Below are 12,506 nucleotides of genomic sequence, written 5' to 3'. Positions count from 1 at the left end.
TTAGCAGTACTAATTTTCTGCGCAAAAATTTCATAAGTTTAGATAAATTTATGCACTTGGCAGTCAATATAGAGTGTAAGTGCATATGTATATAGATGTAAAAGAAACACAGCTATTTTTTCTCTTTCGTTTTTTGTTAAAATGCAGTTTTTAACTGTGAAATTAGAAAAGTACCAACGAGTGGTAAAAATAAATTCTCATGCAAAGTGTTAAAGCAATCATAGCCAAAATACATGTCAGCTTCTATTAATGCTCTCCTTGCAACAAAATTCGGAAGATTGCTACATTTTCATGTCAGATGGGGCTAGTGTAGCTCTGTCTACCATTCTGCATAAAAATACGTGCAATATATGCATTATGTGTAAGAGTGCGTTAAACGAATCTATATAAAAAATGTCTTATATGGAGGGGCTTTAATGCATTTCCCAAACATCTCTATTTCGATGCGTCTATTTCGCTCTGCATGCCAAATTGACAGAAGGAAATAGCGACTGCGCTGGCTCTAGTCAGTATCAACGATGCTTTGTACATATGTATGTGATAAATTATGCCAGCTTCGTCAATTTTTATACTCAGCTGAGCAGAGCTCACAGGGGTATATTAATTTTGTTCGCATAGCGGTATCCCGAAACGGCATAAACTAATGGAGATAGATATAGATTTTTATTTATCAAAATGATCTTGGCGAAAAAATAAATTCATTTAGCCATGTCCGTCCGTCCGTCCGCCCGTCTGTCTGCCGTTAACATGATTATTTGGGCAAAAATCGATATATCGACTGAGGTGTCTTAATGAAATATTGTATGTAATTTTCTGGGCACTCATCTCAGATCGCTATTTAAAATGAGCGAAATCGGACACTCCCACTTTTGCGATATCGAAAATTTCAAAAAAGAGAAATAGTTCGATAATTCATTACCAAAGACGGATAAAGCGATGAAGCATTGTAGGTGGGTTTACCTTCTGACGCACAATAGAAAACTAGTAAAAGTTTGGACAATGGGCGTGGCACCGACCACTTTTAAAATAAGGTAATTTAAAAGTTTCGCAAGCTGTAATTTCGCAGTCGTTGATGATATCATTCTGAAATTTGTCAGGAACGTTACTCCCATTAGTATATGTGTTCTGACTAAAAATTAACAAAATCGAATGACAATAACGCCCACTTTAAAAAAAAAATTTTTTAAGTCAAATTTAAAAAAAAATTAATATTTGTACACTACATAAGTAAATTACATTCAACTCCAGTAATAATATGGTGCAACAAAATACAAAAGTAAATGAAAATTTCAAAATGGGTGCGGCTCCGCACTTTTTATTTAATTTGTCTAAAATACTTTTTATGCCATAAGTCGAACAAAAATTTACCAATCCTTGTGAAATTCGGTAATGGCATAGCTTCTACGACGGTAACTGTTTTTTGTGAAAATGGGCGAAATTGGTTGAAGTACCGCCCAGTTTTTATGCACAGTCGGCCGTATGTCCTTCCGCTGGGCCGTTAACGCGATAACTTGAGCAAAAATCGATATATCTTTACTAAACTTGGTTCACGTACTTATCTGAACTCACTTTATCTTGGTATTAAAAATGAGCGAAATCTGACTATGACCACGCTCACTTTTTCGATATCGACAATTTCGAAAAATAAATAAAATTCCATATTTCTATACCAAATACGAAAAAAAGGATGAAACATTGTATATGGATTGGTTTTTTGACGCAAAATATAATTTTAGAAAAAACTTTGTACAAAGGGTGAGACACCTACCATATTAAGTAGAAGAAAATGAAAAAGTTATGCAGGGCGAAATCAAAAGCCCTTGGAATCTTCGCAATACTGTTCATGGTTTACAAATATAAATAAATTAGCGATGCCCGACAGATGATGTTCTGGGTCACCATGGTTCACATTTTGGCCGATATCTCGAAAACGTTTTCAAACGGACAACTAAGCGCCACTACCTTTTAAAACTCTCATTAATACTGTGACGAATATTAGTGACACTAAGTGATACTCACATCACTAGTCTGATGCTAAGTAAATAAAGCCACAACAACAATAAAGCAGGCAGCCACTTGTATCTACATAAACGAATCAATAATTATGTCTGCACATATGTACGTACACGCAGCGGAGAAGATACGCACAAACACATGCATATGTCTTATCTGAGATGCTCCCAAAAGTAGGCAATTATAATTGTGGAAGTGTCACTCACATATATTCGCGCATATGAGAAGCTATACACATGCATCTGTAGTTATAATTTTTTAGCATTAATTAAGTAAATTCTGGAAGTGCCTAAAAGTATCCGAACGAGAAATCACAGAGTATAAAAGACAGCAACAGTAGAGGCACGAGAATCAGTTTGGTTTAAGCAAACTATTAGTTGCGAAGTATAAGTGTTATTGTTAAGTACTTTAATAAAGGCCATTTTTGCATTATTCAATATTGGAGTTATTTATTCAACAGTTTAGCGATTCGAACGTTAGCAGAAGATTTGGAATAAGCGGAATTTCAGTAAATTCGTTACAATACCTTTAATTTGATACCCATATCATACGACCGAAAATATTTCAGGGGTGATTTAAAAAAAAATGATAAAGAAATGCATTGCAATTTAACCAAATTTTCATATCTTTCCAACCTCCCACACATCGCAGCTCTACTCATTGTGTGTTAAATATACATCAGCTGCTGGAAATCACGTTCATTCCGACAGCTCTATTAATCAATAGTTACTTTGGGCGGGTGGCTTGGAATCACGTCCTTTCCAACCTCCCACACATCGCAGCCCTACTATTGTGTGTTAAATATACACCAGCTGCTCGAAATCACGTCCATTCCGACAGCACTGACAATCAATAGTTACTTTGGGCGGGTGGCTTGGAATCACGTCCTTTCCAACCTCCCACACATCACAGCCCTACTATTGTGTGTTAAATATACATCAGCTGCTCGAAATCACGTCCATTCCGACAGCACTGACAATCAATTCCGTTGCTCGGCATCACAGTCCATCCCGACAACTGATTCAATAATATATGTATATACATATTTTATAATATAATTTTGCTCACGATGTATGCTTGTTAATTTTACACTGTAATCCGCATTTATATTCATTCATTCATTCATTCATTCATATTTAGTCTGATTAATTCTAAAATTTGTAGACTAACAAATAAATAAATAAATAAATAAAAAAAATATTCAAATAAAACGAATTGATAGCTGAAGAAAGATAACAAAGGCAAGTTGCTCTACTTTTTTGTATTACTATTTATATGTATCCATGAAAAAGGCAATTTAGTCTCCAAAGCCCTTAGCTGAGTATGTATTCGGTTACACTTGAACTTAGCCTTAGGATAGGATAGGATAGGTTAGGTGGTAGCATCCCTGATACGGATAGCTCACTTGGACAACACGAAGGTCCGTTGTGATACCACATACACCAAAAATAACGGTGACCTAGATCCAGCTACTTAGAGAATCGTTGGGTAGCAACGATAAAGCTCCGAATGATACCGATCTCAACTTTGGATATATCCTCGGGAGATCCAAGTGAGTCGCGACCGAAGTACTTTCGCCTAATTCTGGCAAAAGCTGGACAATCAAGCATAAAGTGATTTGGTGATTCCACCTCATCATCCTCCATACAGCTGCAGCAGGATGGAGTTTCCAGTATATTGAGACGTACCGCATGGATACCCATGAGACCGTGCCCTGTCAAAACCCCAATGACCATTGATAGGTGAGCCTTAGTGAACCCAATTATTTCAGCAGACCTCCTGCCATCCACTTTCGGCCAGAAAGATCTTGCTACCCTGCAAGACGTGGTATCCGCCCAACGTTTGCTGAGCTGATTCGAGGCCCAGCTATGGAGGAGCAATCCACAGGTGGCCAGCGGGATCCCGAAGTCCCTACAGCCATCTTCATCCGGTTCAGTTGTACCGATGCGGGCTAAGAGATCCGCTTGACAGTTACCCGGGATATCACTATGGCCCGGGACCCAGATAATCTTAATTGTAAAATAATTCGATGCAATCGCAAGCGAGGTCAGGCACTCCCAGACCACCCTCGATCGCACTGTAGTTGAGCTCAAGGCCTTGATAGCCGATTGGCTATCAGAGTAGATGTTAAATTCCCTAACCGTGGTAGCACTGGATAGCATTCCATCCACCGCATCCTTAATCGCAGCAATTTCCGCTTGGAATACACTGCAGTGATCAGCCAACTTAAACTTGCGGCTTAAATTTAGCTCTTGACAAAAGACCGCCCCACCAACCTTTCCATCCAGCTTTGACCCATCCGTGAACAAGTTAACCGGTCCCATGCCCCAGATAATTCCTCTTCCCCAATCCTCTCTCTCTCTGGAATAACTGGGGTGAAGGTTGTATAGGGAGCTGTTATCGGCATACAGTAGTCCGTTCTGTCCGGGATGAAGTCGAAACTGGTAAGAAGGCTAGAGTGTCCGCGGTCAGAAAGTCTATATCCCATATCACGAAGCCTGACCAACGACCTTGCCGCGGCCGCCTTTCCCGCAATATCTACTGGGTATATGTTCAGCATGACGTTCAGTGCCAAGGTAGGCGTTGTTCTGAGAGCGCCACTGATACCGATCAGCGCCGTCCGTTGCACTGACACTAACATTTTGGAGGTGCTCGCCGTGTCCAGTGCTTTCCACCAGACCAGCACCCCATATAGCAGAATCGGTTTGACCACCATCTCATAAAGCCAGTGTACTATTCTTGGCGAGAGTCCCCATCTCTTTCCGATAGCTCCTCTGCAGCAGTACAAGGCAATGGCGGCCTTCCTGGCCCGATCTTCCGCATTGGGTCTCCAGGACAGTTTCTTGTCCAAAACAATCCCCAAATATTTAACCCTATCAGAAAGTACCAACGGTACCCCTGCAATCGAGGGAGTTCTGAAATCGGGCACCTTATATCTTCTTGTGAAAAGGACCAATTCCGTTTTTCCCGGGTTGACCGCCAATCCACATGATTCAGCCCACCTAGCCACAGTATCCAGGTAGCCCTGAAGAACATCGCGCAGGGCGCCCAGAAATTTGCCTCTGACTAGGATAGCGAGGTCATCTGCATAGGCAACCACCCGACAACCATTGGCTTCCAGCTCCACAAAAAGCTCGTTGACTACCACAACCCAGAGGAGAGGAGATAGGACACCCCCCTGTGGCGTGCCCCTGCACACCTTCCTCTTAATTATGGCCCCTCCCCACTCCGCTGCGACAATTCTGCCGCATAGAAGTTTGCTAATAAATTCAACCAGAGCCGCCTCGACTCCTAAACCCACCAGAGCTCTTTCGATTGACCCCGGTAAGACATTGTTAAAAGCTCCCTCGATGTCTAGAAAGGCACCCAGAGCATACTCTTTGTGTTCTAGGGACCCCTCTATTTGCTTTACAATCGAATGGAGAGCCGCTTCCGTCGATCTGCCCTTGCAGTACGCATGTTGTGAAGCCGACAGTAACCCCCGAGGTATCCTTTCCCGTAGGTACAGGTCAATCAACCGCTCAAACGTCTTAAGAAGAAACGACGAGAGACTGATTGGCCTGAAATCCTTAGGTGATACATGAGAGCTTCTGCCGGCCTTCGGAATGAAAATAACCCTAACCGTGTGCCAAGACTTCGGGATATAGTTAAGCCTGAGGCAGTTAGTATATATGATGGCCAACCAGCGGCAGGAAATCCCCAAAGACCTTTGAAGCTGCGCAGGAATGATTCCATCCGGGCCCGGAGACTTATAGGGCTTGAACGACCCTATAGCCCAGGTTATCTGACTTTCCCGTATTGGAATGGCAGGCACTTCTGCATGGCCAACGACCGCCGACCATGCAGGCGAAGATCCCTGCGCAACTCGGACATCGGGAAAATGATTGTCCAGTAAAAGCCTTAGGGACTCCTCGCTACTCATCGACCAGTCCCCACCATCATCTCTCAGATACCCCAGAGGAGCGGGGTTCCTAGAGAGTATTTTTCTAAATCTCGCGGATTCATTGCAGCCTTCTACGTTTTCGCAGAAGCTTCGCCATGCATCTCGCTTGGCTATCCTTATTTCATATTTATAAATCCCCAGACTCACCTTATAGAGCTCCCAGTCCGAGGGTAATTTACTCCTCCTGGCTCTGTTGAAGAGCCGCCGACTGGACGCTCTTTGGTCGTCAAGAGAATCCGACCACCAGGGCGGCTTGCCCTTCCCCCTGTAAGTTTTCAATGGGCAGGACAGCTGAAAGGCGCTATTGCTTGCCGAGGTGAAGTTTTCCACCAGAACGTCTATCTCAGATTCGGACAGGCCCGAACTAATGATAGGCACCGCAGGCAGTAGCTCTCCCAGCTTCCTACAATACAAGTCCCAGTTAGTACTTTTAGGGTTCCTAAAAGATATTTTACCGGGACGTTCTTCGTTCACTGAGAACTGAATATATCGGTGATCAGAGAAGGAGTGCTCGTTGAGAACCCTCCATCCAGATATCCGACCTTCCAGTTCTCTACTAACCAGGGTGAGGTCCAGGACCTCCTCCCTTAACGCAGTAATAAAAGTCGGGTCATTCCCCCTATTACATATACAAAGTCCCTCATCTACAATAAAAGTAAATAAAGACTCACCTCTAGTGTTGGTATCCGAGCTTCCCCAAATGCTATGATGGGCATTTGCGTCGGCACCGATGATCACGCCAACACCTCTCCGCCTTGCTTCAGCGGTGATTTCACCCAGTATCGCAGGTGGTGGTCCCACTACGTCCCCGTGGGGCATGTACGCTGAGACCTCCCACATTTCATTACTTCCTCGCTCGAGGCAGACCGTGGTTACGTCAGCATTGCTGAAATTAGAGAGAATAAAAGCTTTAATCTCTTTTTTAACAAGCACACAGGATCTAGGCCTACTTGCCTCCGCATGCACCAAGGTGTTGAATTTTCCAGTCCTTAATCCAGAAATCTTACTGCCGTTACTACTCAGCCACGGCTCCTGGACAAGGACTATATCCACTCCGCCTTTTTCAAGGCAGAGCAACAAATTTGCGGAAGCCGCCTTAGAGTGCTGAAGATTGATTTGACGGATTTCCATCAAAAGCGCTCTTCTTCCGCACCCCATCCTTGGCGGATTCGTATTAGTATTGTCCATTCTAAAAAAGTCCCCCCTCAGGGCCGCTATCCGGAGCCGATTGTGTAGTCGCCCTTTAACGATCTCGTGGTTATCTATGCTACGCAGGGAGGCCACGCGAGGGTTGACGCATTACCTTATGAGTAATGCGTTCAGAGCCAGACCGGACGCGAAGCGGGAAAATCTTCAACCGCACCTACACCACCAACTTAACGGCGACGGAGCCGGAACGTACCTTGAGGCCCGCCACGGTTTTAACGGGACGTGGGCAGGTGCAGCATTAGCCTACCAGCCATTTTGGTAGGGTTTCACCCCGACCTAATAAAGTGGCAGAATACCGCACCTACCAGCCCAATGTCATCAAGTCAAAATGTAAAGTGAAATCAAAGTCCTTAAACAGTCCAGTTCGTCACCGTTGTGTACCGATCTTGACTCTCCCTCCCCTGAGCTCGGCACAATGACTCAAGGGGTGCGGGTTTTATCGAGTTGTCCTCTCTAGATCCGCCATTATCAGTAGAAGCAGGGGCACCTCGTGCAGGACGTGATAACTAATCACGCGTGACATTCGTCACTATGGCCGGTCTAAGACTGATATCAGTCCCTGATCCAGAGCCTGAAACCACTTATGATTTCCAAGCCAAGTATGTTAGCCCCCTGAACTTAGCCTTACTTGCTTGTTTTATTTCTAACTAATTAAGAGCACTCTTAAAATTTACAAATATTATATGAGTTATATTTTTATGTGAGTTATATTTGTATGTGAGTTACGTGTGTATGTATTTGTTGTCAAAACAAAACAATGCACAAATTCAATTAAAGCCACATTTGTAATAAATTAAAACATAGTTCATGTAACCAACAATGTTTTCATAACCTGCGGCATTGCAAAAACATATCAAATGATGAACATTAAAAAAAACTGCTTTGAAAAATTACGTTAAAACAAACTAACGGGAAGCATTTGATTATTTGTTATTGAGGGTGTGTCACTGAAAAGATAAAGCAAAACACACAACATAAGAGAATGCTATACAATTTTTTTTAATAAAATTACCGAATTACTGTCATACTGAGATAATTACTAGTACATTGGAATCTACTAAGCAACCACTGCAGAGGTGATAGTTCAACTAGCAAAAATTTTTTATAACTCCAATTGATTTATGTATAGAGGTATTTTGCGCCATATTTCAGTGGGACTGCCTACTATCCTTTTTAAATAATAAACAAATAAAATGATACGACAAATTAAAGAGTCAATGCACTTGCGTATCAGCTTTGAAATCCAGCGAAGAATCACTCTTGGCAATAAACGCTACTTTGGTAAGAAATTGAAAAGTAAAGTCCTCTCTCAGCAAACGAAAATCAGGATCTACAAGGCGGCTAAGGGAGTGTCCGAGAAAAGAATTGTTTGAAATATTTACGGACATTTACGCGTTGGCCACGGTGGATACCGAGGAAGATTTGATGATGAGCTGTACGAACTTTACGCAGAGTTTGGTATAGTCAAGGATCTTTGGAATTCCGCTGGTCATGCGCTCCTAGCTCCTGTACTGGTTTACCTCGAATCAGATAAACAAGCGCCTGGCTTATGCCACCTCTTGGAAGGTGTCGTGGGCTTTCTGGCCAGTTATTTGCTACGAGCGGTAAGGGTGTACTAAAGTTTATATAAACATGGCATTTGGGATGTTATCGTGTTACTTTCAAATGGGATATCATGCAGTGCCCCTAAATGCTCTCCGTTATTCCCATTAAAGATGACAAGATAATAATTTAGTTACGTAATGCCTAATATACAAATTTTGTTAAAATGATTCCGGAAATAATGTCAAAAATATCTGCAGATAATCCCCAATCGAAAGACAATCGACATTTATGACTGACTTGCACTTTTGTACTCGATAATACAGCTGTCCGCTCAACATTTTATTTCAACATCCAATCACTAGAGATTGCCATTTAAAGCAGTCAATTTGCGATTTTATTTTCAAATTCTCGATAAGCGTGAACTAAACACATCACAACGTCATATACGATTGGACTGCCACATGGTTGAGGGAGTCCACATATACATATGTAAAACTTTGAAAAACATATGCACAAAAGAATAAAATAATTGAGCAAATGCTTTCGCTGGAAGAAAAATCGCTTATGCAGCTCAGTTCTGTTTCCAATTGAATATGCTTTATTGATCTCTTATTCAGGCGAATACTACTGCAAAAAGTTTTAAGTGAAAGCCGGCAGCTGTCTATGCACTCAAGTTGCACACACACAAACGCATATGTAGACATGCGCTGGTAGAGCACTTGAGACATGACGGCTAACATGTATATATGTATGGGTGTGTGTGTGTGCGTGTTTGTGTGCAATGTGTTGGTCCATTGGCTAGTATTTTTGACTCATTTCCATGCACATTTTTCTTGTCTTCTTTCTATGATTGCTTTACATATATATGGAGAGTTTATGTTTGTAGGGATGTGTGTGAAATGTTTCGCTAAAAGTGAAATATTGAAAGTTTCGTTAAATATATACACATTAGAGTGTTCTAATAATGGAAAAAATTTTTGTGCAAAATTTGTGATGCTTATATAACATGGGTGCTTTTTAGCTTAAATTAAATAAAAGGAGAAACGATTTACTATAATTTTTCGCATTTCCACAGTCGGTTCTTTTTATATAATTTCCAAATACCCTTCATGCGTTCTCCATACATAATAAGCTTGATTCAACACAAATAATAATGGCACAATTTTGCCGCTTTATATCTTGTGAATCCTGTATCTGTCTCACTCGTTGTCTACATTCGCTTCATCATACAAATACTGTGCATAAAATTTTTCGTCATCTCGTGCTTTAGTTGTCGTTGTTATTATAGCATGCGCCATCATCTCGGACTATTTCGCAACTTTTTGGACACATTAAGGAATAGGAATTTCAACCTGAAGACTAATTCGGTAGGTATTAATTAAGGGATTGTTTCAGGGAAAATTTTTTTGAGTATTCAGTAATTAAGAACTGGGGTTTATTGGGAATTTTCACAATTTTCTTATTATTTTTGAACTCTATATATACCATTTCAGGACTTTTTCTAGGTTAGCGCGTGATTACTTTCAGGATTCTTTTTTTTGGATAAGAACCATTTTATCGCTTCTTTACTTTTCTTTTTTATCGCGCTTTTTTATCTTCTGCCCTCGGTACTATTATTAAATCATTCCGAGACTATTTCTGGATTGTTTTCTAACGATTTTATAACTAATAATACCCCTTTTCACATTAAGCCTTAAAATGCATGTTAATCATTTAGCTTAGCATTATTCTTGCTGTCAAGAAAACATCCCCGAAATAGACCTTTAACAGGTTTCAACGAGTGCCGAAATCATCTCTGCCATCGTTTAAAACTAATCAACTTTTAGCCGCAAATCCATTTCTAAACCACTACCAAAGTACTCCCGGAATGGTGCCTTAATAAGAGAAAATAAAGCCATTATTAGTACCAAAATTCTTTCCAAATAGTCCCGAAATTATATCGAAATGGAAAAAAAATTTAGCTACCCTATCTCCAACAATCTACCAAAGCAGTCCTCTATTATTACCTAAGTAACTTCAATTGCATCAATGAAATGGATTTAAAGTAAAACGAGACTATACTGCCGATATTTGAACTGGTCTTGAAAAAGTAGCGACGCCATTACGAAAAGTCACACATAGTGTGAAAGTCATACTAAAAACATCTAGAAATATGAGTCATCTTCTCCGCAAACTTGGACATCGGCAGAGAAAGTTATGAATCGAGTCTTTTCCCTCCTTATCCCGAGAGCTTATATATAGTAAGTTTCTTGGTATGCACCACCGTCAGAGCGTCGATGCAGTGGCATGTAATGACAATAGTAAGTACTCTCTCTGCATGTTTTTTAGCTTCAGAAGGAACCTATTTCCTTTCCTATCCAAACATCGTAATTAGGACTTCGAGACTTCGCCATCAAAATCAACCGGGATGGTCCACAGCAAGTCCGTTTCCCTAACCTTACGTTCTTCGATTTTACGCCGGAGATAACTCTGCGGTGATCATATGAATATGTTTGCCTTGCTTATGTTCATTACAAAATCTTTTCTTGTCATCTCACCTGCAATTATTTCGCTTCAATATAGTCATGTTCAGGGAGTCAAAAAAGTGAGATATTGAGATATGTTAAGGATGCCAGCAAAACTCGAAGCCTCCGCACATTATTCGACTGTATCGCGTTAGATTTTAATACCACTAAGGCTCCCAGCAAGGATCGTTATTTTTGTGTCTAAGACTATACTGTCCTGAAGCAGTCGAGCTTTATTTTCAATTTTATAGACCTCCGCCTGGAGGTCAAGAGTCAGGAAGACAGCGCATTTCTAGTTACCTAGACGTTTTTAGAATACAGTCCAACTCCAGTTCCACCACAGTCTAAGCTTTCCTCCCATTCCTCCCTCGAAAGGTATCTTATGTTCAATACCTGGAAGTTTAAAAGCACTGTGATATAGACAGTGTCGGCCGATAGGTTACTTTGATCCCGTTTAGTCGTCCCCTTGCATTGCCATCTGCTTGATTTCCACATGTTCATTCAGCAACGCATCCTTAACATACTGTTAAAATTATCTTCGAAGTTTTCACAACTCGGTAAATAATACCATCTTTAAACGTCTCCCCATAGAGACGTTGGGCTTAGTCAAATATTTCGCTTGCCTTCATTTGGAACGAAGTGGATGCTCCTTTTTTAAGCCTTTTATTACCACTCTTCTCCTTCTTTTTTTTCTTCCATTTTTAATTTAGAATTCTGTCCGACTCTCATCGGATTTGGTTTTGGTTCCCTCTAATATACATACAAACATATGTGATATATGTTTATATATGTTTTTCTCTTGCCTTTGTCTTTCCAGGCTTCATAAATCATTGCAAGATGTCAGTGAGCTCTCATCTGACAGCAGTTTTCCTAGCATAACTTCGCAATCCAATTCACAAATTTCTACGAATATTCAGACGCTGGATAATATGCATAGACAAAAAAAAACATTATTTAAAAGTTTTTATTTATAATTTTCTCTGCTTACATATTTAAAATGTGTATAAAAAACAACTCTAAATATAATTTAAGTAAACATATTATATTGGTATATCCTAAATTGGATTGATGCCTTAAATTTCTACGATAGCCCAAAAATGGTAAACAGTTTCATTAATTAACGGTAGGTCGTGAATTACTTGAAAAATCGCTGCTGAACGATTATATTGGGATGGTTTTCGGGACTGTCGGAATCATTTGAGGACTCTTTTCTTCCAGATCAATTGCGAGGTCAATTTCTGGGAATTTCCTGATGTTGTTGTTGTAGCAGTGCTTCGCCCCATCTAATAGGT

The 12,506-nt window shown here is 40.7% G+C and overlaps 1 protein-coding gene across 2 annotated transcripts in view; it reads left to right on the top strand.

The window, feature by feature from the left end:
* beat-Vc (beaten path Vc) overlaps nucleotides 1–12,506 on the top strand; it is a 238,310-nt gene that overhangs the window by 24,650 nt on the left and 201,154 nt on the right. The window lies entirely within an intron of this gene.

This window comes from Eurosta solidaginis, chromosome 1, assembly GCF_040869045.1.
Source record: "Eurosta solidaginis isolate ZX-2024a chromosome 1, ASM4086904v1, whole genome shotgun sequence".
NCBI lineage: Eukaryota > Metazoa > Arthropoda > Insecta > Diptera > Tephritidae > Eurosta > Eurosta solidaginis.
The sequence above is the reverse complement of the archived record's forward strand: the minus strand, read 5'-3'. Positions and strand labels throughout refer to the sequence as shown.